This window comes from Triturus cristatus, chromosome 7, assembly GCF_964204655.1.
Source record: "Triturus cristatus chromosome 7, aTriCri1.1, whole genome shotgun sequence".
NCBI classification, from domain to species: domain Eukaryota; kingdom Metazoa; phylum Chordata; class Amphibia; order Caudata; family Salamandridae; genus Triturus; species Triturus cristatus.
In genome coordinates this window covers 112,143,405-112,163,801 of record NC_140590.1, presented here as the reverse complement: position 1 = coordinate 112,163,801, position 20,397 = coordinate 112,143,405, and positions in this window count along the sequence as shown.

The following is a 20,397-nucleotide window of genomic DNA, read 5'->3' as shown; positions in this document are numbered from 1 at the left end:
TTGTGGGCCCCTCTTCTGACCCAAAATTTTAATGCTGTTGTCAAAGTGTGTCCACCAGCATCCTGGAAACAATCCTTTTACCGTCCAATCTCCTTATTGGACAGCACTGCCAAGCTAATGGGGAGATTGCTTCTAAATAGAGGACTGGGCACACGAAAATAATGCATTAGCTGAGATTCAATTTGGTTTTAGAAAGGGGAGGAGCACGGTTGATCAAGACCTTAACTTAGCCTTGATTACATGCTAAAAGGGGTCAGCTCTGCATTACACTTTCCAGTGGCGTTTGACTTAATGAGCCCCACTAAATTGTGGGTCCTCATGGAGTCAATGGGCGTGGACACTGCCATAGTCCTTTTCATCAGAGAACTGTATAGAGAAGCAGGGGCTGTTGTCAGGTTTGGCAAACAGGGGGAAAGCACAAAATCATTTCATATTGAAAAGGGGGTCAGACAGGGGTGTGTTCTTGCCCCATTCCTTTTTTCATTGTACACCAATAGCCTCAACGAAGTTCTGACTGCAGAATGTAGGGACTTCCCATCTGTAGGTGGTCTACATCTGCAAGTGCTGCTCTAGGCAGATGATGCTGTCTTGATGACCAGAAAACCATTGGCATTACAGCGTCTGATTGGCTTAACCACAAATTATATGGCAGATCTGTTACTATTTGTTAACAAATCAAAGATATTTCTTATGGCAGCTGGGTCAGGAAGAAAAAAGCCAATATCCCTTCAATTAGACGGGGGCTCCCTAGAGTGCGTTGAGAGTTTTATGTATCTGGGTATTCTTTTTAACCCCAAATTAAACTGGTCCACTATGGTAGAAAACAGAACAAATATGATGAGAAAAAGCCTAGCAGCTTTGTGGAAACCTGCCTACAATTTGGGCAAAAAGCCAAGTAGGGAAATGATAGAAATCTACCTGGTACTGGCCTCTTATGGATCAGAAATATGGGGCATAGCTCAAGTGGGTGCGCCACAGACTGTGGAGGACAAATATGTAAAAAAACTGTTGTCAGTCCCAACTGCTTGTTTGAATTAGGTTGCTCACAAAGAACTTGGCCTCCCTTTCTTAACCGACACTATTAAACTGGCTCCACTCCTTCTATGGCTAAGAATCTAGCTTATGTTACCAGTCATTTTCAGATTTGGGCCTGGCATTTCTGTACAAATCAACCTCTAACTGCTTGTCTTTCCCTAAATCCAAGCTAAGAGAGGTTTCTCTCACCAAGTGTGAACTGGAAAGATGGCAACGAAATCACTGTAAATTTACGGTTTTAAATTACCACACATTGCCTAGTGCGGCCACGCAACATGCCTCTTATTTCTCCTATGTCACCAACAATACGCACCGCTATTTACTGACTAGGGTGAAATGGATTTTTTTTCCACTAATGGTAGGATACCCAGCCCTAGTACACTCGAGTAACCATTTGTCACTATGCCTTTGTGACGATCGATCATCACAAACTATGTTGCATATTTTATTTTTCTGTTCATTCTACAAAGTGGATAGGAAAATATTTATATTTCCAATGATAAGAAAACTGAGCCTATTGTCCTACTCCTCAGCCTTTGTAGTAATTACTACGCTGGAAATTCCTTTTGTTTGTTTTATGACTGCGAACTATCTATATTCAATTTTTTGGACTAGATGTTTTTTTCTTCTAAGAAATCAGTTTTCTGTTATTGATACATATTTACACCTTTTGCACTGTGATATTTCTCTGTACTTTTATGCATCCATCAAATGCAAATAAAGTAAATATGATGATGATGAGTGAGTGTTGTGAATGAGTGTATGTGTATGCCCATGTGGGAATGCATAGGTGTGAGTGAGTGTGTATGTGTGCGTGCATTACCCCCTGCCCCTCTCCTTGGTAAAATTACCGCTTGCCACTGCAATGGAGCACAAGTTAAAACAACAGAAAGGTTCCAGAATCTTCTAACTAACAAGTTCCCACAAAAATGAACTAATCTCACAACAGAGTTCTCTGGGAGCCAGTAGACTCCCTTTTTCCCCTCTCCTGTCCCACACATTAAACTACACATCTGCTCGCCCTTGAGCGTATCCTCTGTCTGGTCTGCCTGATACAGGAGACTTTTTGATCGGCCCATTACAAGTCACCCACCAAATCTTCCTTACTGCACTTCACTATCAATCTACTACAAAATAAGGAACCTCTCTCTAGATAATGAGGAATCCCACAACCATTTAATGGATAATTATGTTAATTATGTAATTAGGATATTTTTTCATTTATATATTCGGTGCAGGTTGCTGGGTTTGTAGGAACAAAAGGTGGGAAGTTAATTAAATATCATTATTTTATTATTCATTACTAATAATTGTTTAATTGATAATTATGTTAACTGTGTCAATAAAATTTGTAAGATATATTTTAGGTGTACGCTGTTTAGTTTGTAGAGATATAGGGTAGGAAGGTATTTATTGCTTTTTAATTGTAAATGACATTATATTTGTTGTTCTTATGTTTGTGAGAATTTAGTGTGGTATTTTTATTATATTAATATAATTTGTTTTAACTTAAAATATTTATTAAACATTGTAATACATAATGTTTATAAATATATGTTTATAGCTTCTCTCTGCTTTTGTATGCACTTGTCACTTTAAATTTAAGGGAAGAAAACAAAATAAAAATCACATGCTGACTGATAAGCGTGGCATGTGATCAAGGCCCTCCAGGGCTGAAACACTTCATGGTTGCTATTCTGTGGAATAAATAATTCAACAGCGCTTACTTTGTGGTCTGTGCTCCTTTATTTTGCATCAATGGCGTCGCCAGTAGCAGGTGGAGAGGTTTGGATATATATATATTCACTGAAAAAACCATAGGTTTCACACATGTTATAGTTAGCGGAAATTTTACTGATAAAAAACCAATGAAATTCCCCCGTTATAGTTACTGCAGGCAACTATAACTCACGCGACCGCAATCCTCTGCTGATGCTAATACTGTATTTAGACACTTATTTGCCCATGTCTTCTTCCATACATTTTTAGCTATACATATATTACAAATATTTTTTTTTCATAAAGACACATATGTCATCAGCAGAAGATTGCGGTCGCGTGAGTTATAGTTGCATGCAGTAACTATAACGGGGGAATTTCATTGGTTTGTTATCAGTAAAATTTCCGCTAACTATAACATGTGTGAAACCTATGGTTTTTTCAGTGAATTTGCAAGGTTTTTTAAATGCTAATTCCTAACTATAACGTGTATGAAACCTATGGTTTTTTCAGTGAATGTGTACGGTTTTTTAAATGCTAAGTTACTTTACGCCATTCGTGGCGTGCGCGCCTACTTAACGCAGTTCGTTCTGTGCGCGCACGGTGCGCTTCGCGCACCGTGCGCGCACAGTGAGCACGCGGTGCGCTTCGCGCACCGCGCGCCCACTTTACGCAGTTAGTGCACGCACGGTGGGCACGCGGTGCGCTACGCCCACCGCGTGCCCACGTTACGCTAGATGGGCCATGTACGCACGATGCGCTTCGCGCACCGTGCGCACATGAAGAACATATGATGTACTTCGTTTTGAAAGGTAATATTTTAATTTTTCGTATATTTTATAAGCCATGCACAAATGGTGCCCTTCGGGCACCATTTGCACACGGGGTGGAGAGAGTGTGGAGAATTTTTTTTTTTTTTTAATATTTTAGTTTATCTCATCTGTTATAAGCCATGCACAAATGGTGGCCTTCGGCAACCAATTGCACACGGGGTGGAGAGAGTGTGGATGATTTTTTTTTTTTTTATAATTTTTTACCGTACGCGTACGGTAAGCGTAATCGGCGAATTTACCGAAAAAATACAAATTCTGTTTTTTGCCTTGGGGGATCTTTGGGGACTCCCTCACCATGCCTATGTGTGTGGGAGCTGTCGAAACAGCCCCTTTATATGTTTTTGGGCTTTAAATCACTCTCAGTGCGAGAGAGAAAATGGCGGCCGCCGCTTCCTGGTTTCGGCCGATTCGAATGTTTACTAAGATCTAAGAGCCAATCAGAATCGCGCTCGCGCACGCCACCGTACGCGTACGGTAAGCGTACCGTAAGTGCACCGTAAGCTGGCTCAGATATATATATTGATTTAAAGGCTATTTTCTCAGAATCTACTGAACAGATTTACACCAAACCTACAAAAGGCACTTCCTTGACCTGAGGACTACCTCTCTGCCAAATTTCTAGTAATTCTGTTCAGCCGTTCGGGCTGTAGCCCTGTCTAAAGGTCCTATGGAAAAATGCATGGGAAAAACGCGTTTTGGGACCCCCCTTTTATCTCAGCCCCCGCTTGACGAATTCCCCCGAGACTTTCAGGGTAGGAGCGGAGCGTAGCGCCCCACCTATTTTGAAAAATTCGCGAGGATTCGTCGACCGGCGCAAAAGTTATTCAAAATAGAATGTTGCGGATTTCCTATGGAAACAGGGTCCTAACTATAACTACCTACTGGCGACCGCCAGTAGGTAATATATATATATATATATATATAGATATATATATATATCTATATATATATATATATCTATATATATATATATATATATATATATATACCAACGAACAGTCCAGATGCGCGCACTAACTTCACAGCCGGTGCGGTTTTCGAGGTAGTACTTAACCTCATGATATGTCAACCAACAAACAGGATACTGCACTCCACGAATCTTCATATATTACTGCTTTATTTCAAGCGCATATTAGACCACTATCACCACCAACGTTTCAGCCAAAAAATGGCCTTGATCACGGTATCGTGAGTCCTTTGTTTATCATTTCACTATATAGACTTTCCATTTCAGCTCACTATGAGGCATCTTGGTACTTATAGTTCTTTGGTTACCAGGCTTTGAAAGTTCTTTTGTCTAATGTCTGCACATGCTTTCAATTAGTCATTTTATTGCATGTTATACCCTAAGTGGCCGTGAGGGTCGTTTTCACAGGGATTTAGTAATATGTTCACAACATAAGGACATAAAGATGTGCATGAGGTTCACACCCGAACACTGCTGTAAGAAACAACATGTGATAACGAATATTTCAGGGGTGCAAAATTAACCAAGCACCGAAAAGAGAGCAATTGCAAACACCCTCTGATAAGTAATTGTTGAAACCAATTGAACATATTACTAAATCCCTGTGATTATATTTTTTTTATATTTCGTTATATTTAATATAGTTGTTAAAATATTTTATTTGTTTAACGTGAACTACTCTTTCTCTCTACTGTTGCACAGATCAAAGTAGAAATAGTCGATTTTACCCCTCCACAATCCAACTCTTTCCATACCGCTGCACAAACTGGAGTGGCAATCGTAATTTTTTCCCCTCCTGAGTCTAACTCTTTTCCTACAGTTGCACAGACTGGAGTGGGAATAGATAATTGTACCCCTCCTTGGTGCAATTCTTTCCCTACTGTTGCACGGACTGGAATGGAAATAGTACATTTTACCCTTCCCGAGTCCCACGCTTTCCCTACTATTGCATAGATTTAAGTGAGAACAGTATATCTATTATTCCTACAATTTTATAGCTATGTTTATATTGTTTAACTTGGTGATGGCGTGATATTTCTGTGTATTTAACATTATGGGGCAGATTCGGATCCTGGAAAAATTTCCCCCGTACGAATTGTATCCGGATTTTTTTCCGTACGAATCGTACAAGTAGCGTACAAACTGCCAAGTACGATTCGCATGGGTAAAACTCCATATGAATCACATCGGGAACATTTCCCCACACGTCCTCGGGTCGGAAAATGTGTCCGACACATCCCCAGACGATTTACCGTACGAATCGGAAAAATGAAGTCCGACCGCGCAAGTACGATCACTCCCGTCCTTTCGATTTCACAACTGTATGGAAAAAACACCGTACGGAGCGAACTCCTATAGCAACCATGGAGACATGTGCCCTCATACACGCCGAACACCCCACCCGGGACCCCATATATACGTGCCGAACCCCTCCCATCCCCCGCATGTATGCACCAAACGCCCCCCCCTGGCCACGGATGTACGCGCCGAACCCCCACCAGTGTATGTATGGAGCATACCCCCACCCCTGTATGAATGGAGCGTACCAACACCCCACCAGTGTATGTACGGACCGTACCCCCACCCGTGTATGTACGGACCGTACCCCCACCCGTGTATGCATGGAGCGTACCAACTCCGCACCCGTGTATGTACAGCCGTACCCCCAACCGTGTATGAATGGAGCGTACCAACACCCCACCAGTGTATGTACGGACCGTACCCCCACCCATGTATGAATGGAGCGTACCAACACCCCACCAGTGTATGTATGGACCGTACCCCCACCTGTGTATGTACGGACCGTACCCCCACCCGTGTATGCATGGAGCGTACCAACTCCCCACCCGTGTATGTACGGACCGTACCCCCACCCGTGTATGAATGGAGCGTACCAACACCCCACCAGTGTATGTACAGACCGTACCCCCACCCGTGTATGAATGGAGCGTACCAACACCCCACCAGTGTATGTACGGACCGTACCCCCACCCGTGTATGTATGGACCGTACCCCCACCCGTGTATGCATGGAGCGTACCAACTCCCCACCCGTGTATGTACGGACCGTACCCCCACCCATGTATGAATGGAGCGTACCAACACCCCACCCCTGTATGTACGGACCGTACCCCCACCCGTGTATGCATGGAGCGTACCAACTCCCCACCCGTGTATGTACGGACCGTACCCCCACCTGTGTATGAATGGAGCGTACCAACACTCCACCAGTGTATGTACGGACCGTACCCCCACCCGTGTATGAATGGAGCGTACCAACACCCCACCAGTGTATGTACGGACCATACACCCAGCCCCCCCTGTATGTACAGTGCGAAACACCACCACCGATGGACGTTGCGGACCAACACCCTGCCCGTGTCTGTACGCACCCTACCCCAGGCTCCCACACCAGCACCCTCACCCAACATCGCGCATGTACGAGTCGTACTAAGCCATAGCAAAGGACAGCACTGTACAACAACATGGCCCATGTACGCACCGTACAGACGGCAAAAACACTCGTACTGAACCAGGACAAACCAAAAAAACACAAGGAGAGTCAATTCGATGCACACAACACCACAAAACATGTCCAACAAGCCCAAATACATCCCATACACTGACCTGCAACTGACAAACAGCTAAACAGAGGCCCAAACCACTATCACTCCTTATAACACACCCACCCAAAGTTCAAACACAGCCACACCCACAAATGGACCAATAAAAAGGCCCAGCACACACGAACCATGATCCTTTGCAACAGATCCACTACTGCCAGACCACAGAGACAACGCACTGCACCATACTACATACATCAATACACCTTACACTTGCACTCCTTCACACAACAACCATCACAAAGACACCCTCATCCCATTCAAACACACACACCTGCACAACCACACTCACACCCACACAACCATCCACACCCACACCCCCACAACCATCCACACCCACACCCCACACCATGCCCACTAACAAGAATCCAAAGTTCACAAAGGAGGAGCTGGAGGTCCTTGTCCTTGTCGATGAAATCGTCAGAGTTGAGCCACAGCTCTTTGGAACATTGGTCAAAAAATCTGCCATGTGGGAGAGGACTGTCAATTCTGTGAATGCTGTTGGGTCCACCAGAAGGACCAGGCATGAGTGCCAAGCCAGGTGGTACGATCTGCGGAGGACGGTCCGCCGCAAAATGACGGACGAGCACAACTGGCCAACATCACTGGAGGAGGGCCGACCCGCAGACCGGTACACTACCATCCCTGGGAGGAGAAGGTGATGGCCACGCTGCCGCCGGTGGGAGTAGACGGAGTAGAAGGAGTCCGAGAGCCTGGTGAGTACACAAACAACTCACCTCACATGGGGGAACGCCATACACAACCAAAATACCAATCATGCATGCAACCCCCCCAAAGCCAGCACCGTACACAACCACACTCCAAAAACACACACATGCCACTAGCGCCTCCATGCCCCATGCACCAAGCAAGGCCATGCCAAGTCACAGGCCACACAAAACACCAACACAAGACAGGATGTCCCCGATGCCGGGAGGGTGGGCCTCAAAACTAACATAGAGCAACTCTGAAGCACACAACAATTCCCTCAGCCCATATGGCTTAGGGCACAGCCATACAAACAGTGTGTCCCCACACAGTACTGTTTTGCCTGCTAATGGTGGCCGTGTTGCAGGACGACATTGGTATGAAGGCACAATTTGCACATAACAGCAGCTAATGAAGACGCATCACTCTGAAAGAGTGTCAGCTCAAACCGCCACAGCAGCAGCGCAGACTCAGACACTCCGCCCAATGGGTGCCCGCAGAGAAGAAACAAACCCACATGAACAAGCCAATGGCCTTTGAAAGACCTGCAAACTGTGTGTGACAGAGGGTGACACACAGAGGGAGGGAGAGGGGGAGAGAGAGGGACGGAGACAGAGGTGGACACAGGGAGACAGACAGAGGGAGGGAGGAGGCTGACAGAGTGAGGGAGAAAGGGAGACAGAGGGAGACGGACAGTGGGAGGAGGCTGACAGAGGGAGGGAGAAAGGGAGACAGAGGGAGACGGACAGTGGGAGGAGGCTGACAGAGAGGGGGAGAAAGGGAGACAGAGGGACATGGACAGTGGGAGGAGGGTGACAGAGGGAGGGAGAAAGGGAAACAGAGGGAGACGGACAGTGGGAGGAGGGTGACAGAGGGAGGGAGAAAGGGAGACAGAGGGAGACGGACAGTGGGAGGAGGGTGACAGAGGGAGGGAGAAAGGAAGACAGAGGGAGACGGACAGTGGGAGGAGGCTGACAGAGGGAGGGAGAAAGGGAGACAGAGGGAGACCAAATCACCCTTGGGTGGTGTGGCCATGTCCGCTCGTCAGCAGGAGAACTGTGTGCATGTAGACAAGGTTTGGCAGTGAGTGAACCCCCCCCTTCAACCTTTGATAAACACTGGGCCATGTGTCAATCTGTGCACTAGTACATCCGGGCTGCAGGCACAAACAGAACCTTACACCCAGTATACACACCCACTCTGTTTGTCAGAACCCTGTCACAAATGGTTAATTTACCTACCTGCATTCTCAAATAGCATGGAAAAAACCCCATTTGGCCACGTACAGTGCAACTCGTAAGGCGGCTCTGCATGGCTTGCTACGCCCGCTCACTACACTGCTGACTGCGCTCCCAAAAGATGCATCAACTAAGATTGTGTCACACATAGGTAAAGTGTCGAAAGCTGTGGCCAAGGGACATACCCATGCACAAGTGCACTGTGAGAGGAATGCTAGCCAAATCCAACCACCCAGAGGAACTGTGCCAAATCAAAAATGAATGAAACATGGATGTCGCATGTAAAACAATTAACACTGTCTCTCTCACACACAGGTCAACGTCGTCGATCTCCCCCCAACACTGGGGGGGAAGACTCACAGGACCAGGCTCTGCGTGAAGAGGACCCCACCGGCAGCGACGACTCTCACCACTCCGTGGATGACCCAGACCAACCTGGTCCCTCTGGTGTCCAACCACCTGCAGCACCTGCGTCAGGTACAACTGTGCCAACCACCACCCCCATTCCTGCCACATCCCAGGAGACACCCAGGAGCCCTGCCCGCACACAACAGCACAGCCAGTCTGTCCAAGAGGGACAAGGTTCTCCGGGCACCCAGGAGGAGACAGGCGACACCGCAAATGCCATCCCTCAGGGGTCCCGGAGACCCGATGTGCCCACAACGGCAGGCCAGGCGCAAGTGGGCAGGGGTGGTGGGAGTGGAGCACGGTGGAGGCGCGAACCTGACCAGTTGGCTCAGGAACCGGTAATGTCACACGTCAGCAACATCCTCGACTCATACCGGCGTGACGCCAGGGGCATGGTCCAGATTGCGTCCACCCTCACAGACATCAAGGGGACCCTTGAAGAGATGAAGACCCTGCAGGCCGAGCAAGATGCCTGTCAACAGCGACACCAAGGACGGATGGAGGCAAGAAAGGCTGAGCTCGTGGTGGTGCAAACGGACATGACCCGTGTACTCCGTCGGAATGCCGAAAACATGGCCAACCCTCCCTGTGCCACCAGACGAAGAACATCACCACCCACAGGGAGGGATCAGGAGGAGGAGGATTCATCCGACGGAGCATCACAAGCATCGTCACGGCCTGCTTCTGAGGGTCCCGGCAGGAGGGTGGGTCGTCCACGCAAAAGACCGTGAGAGTCAGCGGAACATCACCATCTCCCAGGTCACCTGGCCTGGCACCTGGCCCTCTGGCCCAACAGCAGCACATCAGCAAATGACATTCTCTTCCACATGGCCTTGCTGGTCACTGTCTGACCAATGCAGACAAAGACTGTGGCATAGACTCTGATGACTTTCAATGGCAAGGATACCAACTCCCCCTGTGAACTTTGGATTCTACACTCCCACCAAGCACCTCTTGTCATCCTCCCAAACACGTTTCCCACCACAAATAAAAATCATCACAATCACCAGATGATGCCGTCATTTTGCATTATTCCACTACATGTGTGTGTTGTAAAGTCAAACCATGCCTGATTTCAGTAGTAACTCCAACCATCCATACCCTGGGGTCTGAGTCTGGCACAGGACACACATGGGTCACAATGTATCATCCAAGACAGACATGGAGCACCATATTTACCCGTGATGGGCCCAACCAGCTGAGGGGGTGGCTGAACAACTGTGCCTACAGACCTATTTAGAAGAGCAACAGTCATGCGCAGAGGTCAGGGATCATGTGGAGTGTCCTGGGGTGCTACTCCCAGGTATGTGTAGACACGTGGCAGAACCATGTCCTGCATGCTTGAGTCAGGTGGATGTGGAGAATGGTGGGCCGGCCAAGGCTGGATGCATGGAGATGGCACAATGGGGTGTTGGTTCACAGTGCCACAAGGTTGTGTTGTGGTTGTGGGCTGCATCCTGAGTGTGTGCGTGGATTGAGAAGGTCATCCTGCAGCTGGCAGTGATCCACTCCCCCCATCTCTGTTGGACGTTGATGTGGCCTGGTCGCCGGATGTAGAAGCAGAGCTGTGCAGATGCACCCTGGATGTGGACAAATATCATGGGAATTGTAACGCACATGTCCGTAGAGTGCAGGGTATGATTAGACACGGATGTCGTAGTTGACCTGGGGGATGGTCTCCCTCTTGCCTTGAGGTGGATGGAACTGGGGATCTTGTGCATAATGCAGAGTGTGCTGCCGCATGAGGCACAGATGCTGCTGATCAGCATAGCACATGTCAGCAAGCAATCCATGATGAACACCAGCTCGTTTGCGTGGACACTGGGTGCCCGTACTGCAGGGCCTGCAGCAGCATGTGCCATGTCATGAAAACAATGCCACAAGTAGCACACAAAGACAAGGATCTCAGGAAGGAACTATGCAAAAGGTGTATGTCAAGGAAGGAATGTCTGGTTCAACATGGCACACACACACACAATGGATTCACATGCAGCACAGTGGCCGTCGTGGAGACTGACATGCCACAATACCTACACAGCCATGGACATCATGCACAATACAGATTCTAATCCCTGACAAACAGCTTGCATCTTGCTACTCTACACATAGACTCATACGCACCATCTCTGAGAACAATGCCAGACATGCCGCATGCACAGTGGCAACAGACCACCATTGACAGAGATGAGGCACCTTGGAGGCAGAGGGACACCTTTACTACTCATGTGTGTCGGAATGCTAATGCAACTCTGTCAACACATACACAGGTCATGTGGATGAACACGTGGGACCAACACTGGCACCCCCCTTTGCACCACAGATGCTGGAAATCCATAGCACTGGCACACAAGTGACGGGTTACAGCTAAACACCCCCTGCTGCTCACGGAGAGGCTGCAATACACCATTGAGCCCCTAATGGGGAATTCACACACCATGTCAACCCGGTGCAACCCATATGTTTCCCAGAGCAGTGTTACACACATTGATGGCTACATCACAATCCACAATCCCATTACAGATGACTGTCACCAAGTCAGACCATAGATTCAGGTGAATTCAGCTCCATGTCATGTGCCCCATGGTGATTTTACATGTATGTAAAGTATCCAAACATGAACAGGAGCAGTGCACACACATTAAAAACAAATACCACTCCCAAAAAGCCGTGCTGCATCCCTTACCCTAAGGAGATTTTCAAACTTGTCCGTGCATGTAAAGCTGATTCAGCACATGTTGCTGTGTTCATGAGGAATAGCAGGAGCACAACAATGCCACCAGCAGACAGCATGCGCAAGTACCTGTGGATGAGAGACACACCAGAAGTCAGCCAAAAGAAGCACATCTGCATGCATGTGCATGTACTCGACACGTATAAGGTTGTCAACATGCTAGGTGACAATGATGACTCTGGAAAAACATTCTTCCATTGCACCATCACTCGAGTGACACATCCAAACACACCTCTGACTCACTTGGCAGACATGCAGATGGACACACACATTGCAACACATGCCACACACGGCCCAATGTGTGCACACTCAGACACTGGAACTCACCACTAAGCAAAGAAGTTGCGTATGAGCCGACTCCGGATGTCCTCTACCGCCTCCTCCTCCTCCTCCACATCACTTGCCTCGTGACCAAGCCCTTCATCCTCCACGGGTGGATGGTCCTGCTCATCTGGATCCAGGATGAGTGGCACAGCTTTCTCCACTGCCATGTTGTGCAGCATGCAGCACATGAGGAAGATCTTGCAGACCTTCACCGGTGCATATGGGAGTGCGCCACCGGTCTTGTGGAGGCAACGGAATCGGCTCTTCAGGAGGCCAAACGTCCTCTCCATCACTCACCTGGTCTGCCCATGTGCGTTGTTGTAGCGGTGATCGGCAGCCGTGCTGGGGTTGCGGAGAGGCGTGATCAGCCATGGCATGTTGGGATAGCCAGCGTCCCCTACATGGAAACATCATGGACAACAGTGGGTCAGGAGAAGCAGTAAGGGTCCCTATCACTATGGGAGTGCTGGCGTATGCGTACGCCACAGTGATACGGACCGTACACGTGTGTGTAGGGTCCCTATCACTATGGGAGTGCTGGCGTATGCGTACGCCATAGTGATACGGACCGTACACGCGTGTGTAGGGTCCCTATCACTATGGGAGTGCTGGCGTATGCGTATGCCATAGTGATACGGACCGACCCTACACACGCGTGTACGGTCTGTATCACTGTGGCGTACACATACGCCAGCACTCCCATAGTGATAGGGACCCTACACACACGTGTACAGTCCGTATCACTGTGGCGTACGCATACGCCAGCACTCCCTTAGTGATAGGGACCCTACACACGTGTGTACGGTCCGTATCACTGTGGCGTACGCATACGCCAGCACTCCCATACTGATAGGGACCCTACACACGTGTGTACGGTCCGTATCACTGCATTTGGGGTGCCCTAGGGCCATGGAACGGACCGTACCTGTGTGTAAATATTGATATAACATAGGGGACACATGAGGGACAAGTATAAGGGCCTAAATGCATGCTGGTTGTCATGGAGACCCAGTTTAAAGTTTGAATTATTGCATCAGGTGGCCAGCAGAAGTCGGTTGGAAACAATATACTTTGTTGCAAAGTGGTTGTTGACTTGACATCATGCTTGTTAGAAGGCGACCTCAGAGGGGCCCGGAGGGGGCCCTGACTGCCCTGAGACCCACCCTCGAGGTATCGTAGCCGGGCACTGGCGGGAGACTCCTCAGGGGGAGGAACCTCGTATCTAGGATCGCACACTCGGCACCACACGACAGAGAGACACCACACAAGGAGTTCTTACGAGCAAATCTTTATCAAGTTAGAGTAGTAGGATCTTTCTGATCTGCACGGCAAATATGTACAAGCAGAGCGTGGGCTCTCAGAGTCTTGGAGGGGGGTAGCGGGACAGTCTTTGGGGATATGGATCAGATGCAGGAGCGTACCCGGCGCACAGCTCACAATCCTCGAGCTGGGGGTACACTTGTCGTCGTGGGGTCCGGCGGGACAAAGAGAGTCTGCAGAAGCCGCGAGTCACTCAGCTAGGCTCAGATACCAGTTTGGTGGTCTTACGATCTTCGAGGAGCCGCGAGCCACTCAGCAGGGCTCAAGCACAAGTTAGGAGGTCTTACAATCTTCAGGGAGCCGCGAGTCACTCAGCAGGGCTCAAGCACGAGTTCGGAGGTCTTACGATCTTCAGGGAGCCGCGAGTCACTCAGCAGGGCTCAAGCACAAGTTCGGAGGTCTTACGATCTTCAGGGAGCCGCGAGTCACTCAGCAGGGCTCAGGTGTTCCAAGGCGAATCTGCCGGACGGTCCCCGAGCGCCCCTTGTTATAGGGCGACCCCTCTTTGATGTCCGGAGTCTGTGCAGGCAGGGGTCTTGTCACCTGGGGGGTTGCTTGTTGGGGTTTCCTGCTATTGTCTTTTGATCCCCAGCAGGCGTGGAGCCAGCCCTCGGGGAGGCCGGCAGGTCGATCGAAACCCACCGTTCCAGGGAAGCGCAGAGGTGTGATAGAAACTGCTCCTCCCTCTCTCATCCCAAGGGGAGCGCGATGTGCTCCAGCCGGAGTGGCGCCTCTAGGCCGGGGTCGCGCTGGGGCCGGGCAGCCATCTTGGTGCATGAAGTGGGCACGCGGGCCCGGTGTGGCCGAAGGGAGGAAGGCCATGGACGGGGATGTCCGGGTTGGGTACGTGTGAGTTCTGGTAGGGAGGATCGGCTAGGCCGTGGGTTTGGGGGCTGTGTGAGGTGCAGGGGTCGGGTCTAGCTATGGTGCGATGTCCGGGTCTAACATGCGTCCCCCCCAGCTGAAAGCCGGAGAGAACTACCCATCTTCTTGGGGGTTCTCTTCGCTGAGGCGGAAGAACCGGGAGAGGCCATCGGCGTTGGCGTGGTCATTCCCAGGGCGATGTTCGACGGTGAAATCCATCCCCTGGAGGGAGATTGACCACCGCAGTAGCTTGGGGTTTTCTCCTCGCATCTGCATGAGCCATCGCAAGGGGCGATGGTCGGTTTGGACCTTGAAATGGGTGCCGAACAGGTAAGGGCGTAGTTTTTTCAGGGCCCAGACTACGGCGAATGCCTCTCGCTCGATGGTGCTCCATCTTTGTTCCCTGGGCAATAGCCTTCGGCTGAGGAAGGCCACGGGCTGGTCTCGGAGGCATCAGTCTGTACCACGAACTCCTTAGAGTAGTCGGGGGCCTGGAGGACGGGGGCAGTACACATGGCCGCTTTCAGGGCCTCGAACGCCTCTTGGCAGGCAGGGGACCAGTGCACCTTCTTGGGCTGTTTTTTGGACGTGAGTCCCGTGAGGGGACCGACCAGGCTGCCGTAATTCCTGATGAATCTCCGATAATAGCCTGTGAGGCCCAGGAAGGCCCAAACCTCCGTTTGGGTAGTGGGTGGTTCCCAGGCTAGGATGGCGTCGATTTTGGGCTGTAGGGGGGCGACCTGGCCGCTTCCGACCTGGTGTCCCAGGTAGGTTACTGAACCTTGCCCAATCTGGCACTTGCTGGCTTTCACGGTGAGGCCTGCCTGGCGCAGGGCGGTCAGTACCCTCCGAAGGTGCTGGAGGTGCTCACTCCACTCAGAACTAAAAACTGCGATATCGTCGAGATATGCGGCACTGAATTTTTCCAGCCCGGCCAGGACTCTATTTACCAGCCGCTGAAAGGTGGCCAGGGCATTTTTCATCCCGAACGGCATCACGCGAAAGCGATAGTGCCCATCCGGGGTGGAGAAGGCGGACCGCTCCTTGGCTCCTTCTGTGAGCGCAATTTGCCAGTAGCCACAGGTGAGATCGAAGGTACTGAGGAATCGAGCAGCCCCGAGCCGGTCAATGAGCTCGTCGGCTCGGGGAATGGGGTGGGCATCGGTTCGGGTGACTTCATTGAGTCCCCGGTAGTCCACGCAGAAGCGGAGTTCTGGTGCGACCCCGGGGGCGGCTGCTTTGGGGACCAGGACCACGGGGCTGGCCCAGGGGCTATCTGAGGGCTCGATTACGCCTAGGGTCAACATCTTCGAGACTTCGGCCTGGATACAGGACCGGACCCGATCAGGGACTCGGTAGGCCTGGTGTCTCACTGGCGGACTGTCCCCGGTATCCACGTCATGGACACACCAGTCGGTGACCCTAGGGACCAGGGAGAAGAGGTCCGAAAACTGCCCTAGGAGCTGGCGGCAATCTTCCTGTTGCTGGGGAGTGAGAGACGGGGAGAGGTTCACTCCTTCTACGGAGCCGTCCTTCTCTTTGGTACACAGGAGATCGGGGAGAAGATCGGACTCCTCCTCGGCCCCGTCATCGGTGGCCAGCAGCAGACTCAGCTCTGTCCGCACAAAGTGGGGCTTGAGGCGGTTCACGTGGAGGACCCGGAGGGGGTCCCGGGGGGACTGGACGTCCACTAAGTACGTGACCTGGCTCTTCCGCTCAACCACTTTGAAGGGCCCTGTCCATTTATCCTGGAGGGCGCAGGGTTTCACTGGGGCCATGACCCATACCAGCTGGCCCGGCTGGAATTCGACCAGAGTGGCGTTCTGGTCGTACCAGCGCTTCATCTCTTCCTGACTCGCCTCCAGGTTGGCCTCGGCCATCTCTCGGAACCTTCGAGTCTGATTTCAAAGGGTCAGGACATACCGGAACACATCTCGGGGGGGGGGCCTCGAGTCGCCGCCTCCCAGCCTTCCTTGACCAGGCTGAGGGGCCCCCTGACGGGGTGCCCGTAGAGTAACTCAAAGAAGCTGAACCCCAAGGACTTCTGGGGAACTTCGCGGTAGGCGAATAGGAGGCAGGGGGGCAGGATGTCCCACTTACGCCGGAGGGGCTCTTCCAGGCCCGCGATAATCCCCTTCAGAGTCCGGTTAAACCGCTCTACCAGGCCGTTTCCCTGGGAGTGGTACGGGGTGGTGAATTTATAGGACACCCCGCATTGTTGCCATAAAGACTTCATGTATCGGGATATAAAGTTGGTACCGCGATCGCTCACGACCTCGCGGGGGAAACCCATGCGGGAGAAGATTCCCATCAACGCCCGGCCCACCACGGGGGCCGTGACGGTGCGCAGGGGGATGGCCTCAGGGTAACGGGTGGCATGGTCCACCAGGACGAGGATGAACCGGTGCCCTTGGGAAGTTGGGGGGTCCAGGGGCCCTACAATGTCGATCCCGACCCGCTCAAAAGGGGTACTGACGACAGGGAAGGGTTGGAGGGGAGCCTTGCTCTTCCCTCCGCTCTTCCCACTGGCCTGGCACGTGGGACAGGACTTGCAGTGGGCTCCTACCTCGGCTCTCATCCGGGGCCAGTAAAAGTGGGTCACGAGGCGACTGTACATTTTGTCCTGGCCCAAGTGGCCTGCGAGGGGGACATCGTGGGCCAAGCCCAGGAGGAGGTTTCGGAAGCGTAGGGGTACCACCAGCACCCGGCCGGACCCTAGCTCCACCGACTTCTGTTCACTGTACAGGAGGCCATTCTCCCAGTACATCCGGTGTGTCCCCGCCTGGTCGCCCGAAGCCTGGGCCTCTGCCTGTTGCCGGGGCCCGTCCAGGGAGGGACAGGAAGCCTGCTCTCGGCAGAACTCTTCTCGGGAGGGGCCCCCCTCGTGGCGCCACTGGGCTAATTTGGGCAGATCGCCGAACTCGGTGACTGGGGTGGAGTCGGAAGGCGGGGGTTCGTCACTGGCGATCGACCCCTCTGGTGGGGTAATGGCGGGACCCTCTGCTGGGACCATCCTATCTTCAGGGGTCGGGGCGCCTTCGACTTCCCTCAGGGGGGTCAGTCGGGCCGCCATGGATCGAGTGGTGACGCACACCCACTCAGGGAGGCCCATCATCCCTAGATGGGTCTTGCGCTCAACCTGTCTCCAGGGGGAACTTTCCAGGTCGTTCCCCAGGAGACAGTCGACGGGCTGGGAGGTTCTCACTGCGACCTTCAGTTTACCGACCACCCCTCCCCACTCAAAGGGCACCAGGGCTACTTTACATAGGCTTTCTGTATTGTCGGCTGAGATGACAGGGCAAAAGACGTTGGGGAGGACCTGGTCTTCGTGTACTAAATGGCTGAGGACACCGGTGATGCTGGCCCCGGTGTCACGGAGGGCTTCGACTTGGTGGCCATTGATCGTTACGAGCTGCCCATATTTCTTTGTGTTAGAGGGCAGGAGGCTCCCAGGGACCATCTCTCTATCTCCTAAGGATACTAGTGCCATAGCGGCGGGTTCCCACTCCTCGGCCTCCTCAACCTCCTCCCCCAGGGCTACATTGGCGATCTGTCTAGCAGGGGGTGCTGCCTGGGTGGTGCGTGGGGCCATGGGGCATTCAGGGTCGATGGCGTAATGCCCGGGTTTCTGGCAACGGAAACAAGTGACGTTTACCCGGTGCCCCCGTCTAAGGGGGGGGGCGGATACAGCAGGTGGGGGTGCCGGGAAGGGTGGAGATTGGGACTTCGGGGGACTAGCTTGGGACTCTCTCTGCCCTCCCTGGTTTCCCCCCCCTCTCTGGCGGGGTGGTCCCTGACTGGCTCAGGGGTACTCTCCTACAGGGCCCCGGGAGACCCGGGTGTTGGTCCAGCGATCCGCCTCGACAGCCAGCTTTCTCGGGTCCGTGAGCTTGCTGTCGAGCAGATGTTGGCGTAGTTCTACAAAGCAGTTGGCCGCCAGGTGTTCCCACAACATAAGGTCGGTTAGTTCTTCCAGGGTGGTTACCTTGCTGCCCTTAATCCAACCATCGAAGGCGCGGCTGAAGAAACGTACATATTCCACCCAGGTGGTACCCGGGATCTTCCGGCAGTCCCGGAACCGCTGACGGTACATCTCCGGGGTGAGGCCGTACCTTGTGAGGAGGGCCGCTTTCATGTGTTCATAGGACGTTTGCATGGAGGTGGGTAGGTCGAGCAGGGTGTCTCTCCCTTCGCTCAGGAATCGTCCCCATAACCCAGCCCCCCAATCTTTCTGTGGGACCCGATGGGAGGCCATGGCGACCTCGTAGGCCCGAAACCACTGCTGAATGTCATCATTTTTATAATATTCTTTGACCACATCCTTGGGGATGTGGACCTTCTGTTCCGTCGGGGCGGCTGCCTCCCGGTTCCCCGGGGGCCGCGCTTCTTCGTTCCTGGCTTTCAGTTCTATTTCTCTCAGGCTGCGTTCATGCTCCAGTTGAAGTTTCTTTCCCTCGTGTTCTCGTTGGAGTTTCTTCTCCTCCAGCTCTCCTTGTACTCGCAACTGTTCTACTGCTAGCTTTTTCTCTGCTAATTTCAGCTCGCCCTCAATTTTGAGTTTCGCTAATTCGAGCTCGTGATGGCGACTTTTTTCTCTGTCTGCGAGTTCCTCTGGGGATAGGCCCCCGTCGGGTACGAAGCCTCGCACCTGGTTGTTGCTGTGTTCTCCTTGGGACGGTCCAGCTTCGACGCGGGGTTCCCCCGCTCCTTTTGGCCGGGAGGCCCCTGAATCCACCCAAGCTTTCAGTGCCTTTTGCATATCTTCTTTGGTGTTGAGACCAGTGGTAGCGAGTCGGAGTTCCTTACAGAATTGTTTTAGTTCTTTGTGAGTGTACTCTTCCAGCTGTTCCACCTGGAACACGGCACTGGTGTCGTCTTCTACGAGAACCACAGCGTTTCCTTCTGCCATCTTTGTCGGTAGATTATGGGCCCGAATCCCACCGCTGCCACCAATGTTAGAAGGCGACCTCAGAGGGGCCCGGAGGGGGCCCTGACTGCCCTGAGACCCACCCTCGAGGTATCGTAGCCGGGCACTGGCAGGAGACTCCTCAGGGGGAGGAACCTCGTATCTAGGATCGCACACTCGGCACCACACGACAGAGAGACACCACACAAGGAGTTCTTACGAGCAAATATTTATCAAGTTAGAGTAGTAGGATCTTTCTGATCTGCACAGCAAATATGTACAAGCAGAGCGTGGGCTCTCAGAGTCTTGGAGGGGGGTAGCGGGACAGTCTTTGGGGATATGGATCAGATGCAGGAGCGTACCCGGCGCACAGCTCACAATCCTCGAGCTGGGGGGTACACTTGTCGTCGTGGGGTCCGGCGGGACCAAGAGAGTCTGCAGGAGCCGCGAGTCACTCAGCTAGGCTCAGATACCAGTTTGGTGGTCTTACGATCTTCGAGGAGCCGCGAGTCACTCAGCAGGGCTCAAGCACGAGTTCGGAGGTCTTACGATCTTCAGGGAGCCGCGAGTCACTCAGCAGGGCTCAAGCACAAGTTCGGAGGTCTTACGATCTTCAGGGAACCGCGAGTCACTCAGCAGGGCTCAGGTGTTCCAAGGCGAATCTGCCGGACGGTCCCCGAGCGCCCCTTGTTATAGGGCGACCCCTCATTGATGTCCGGAG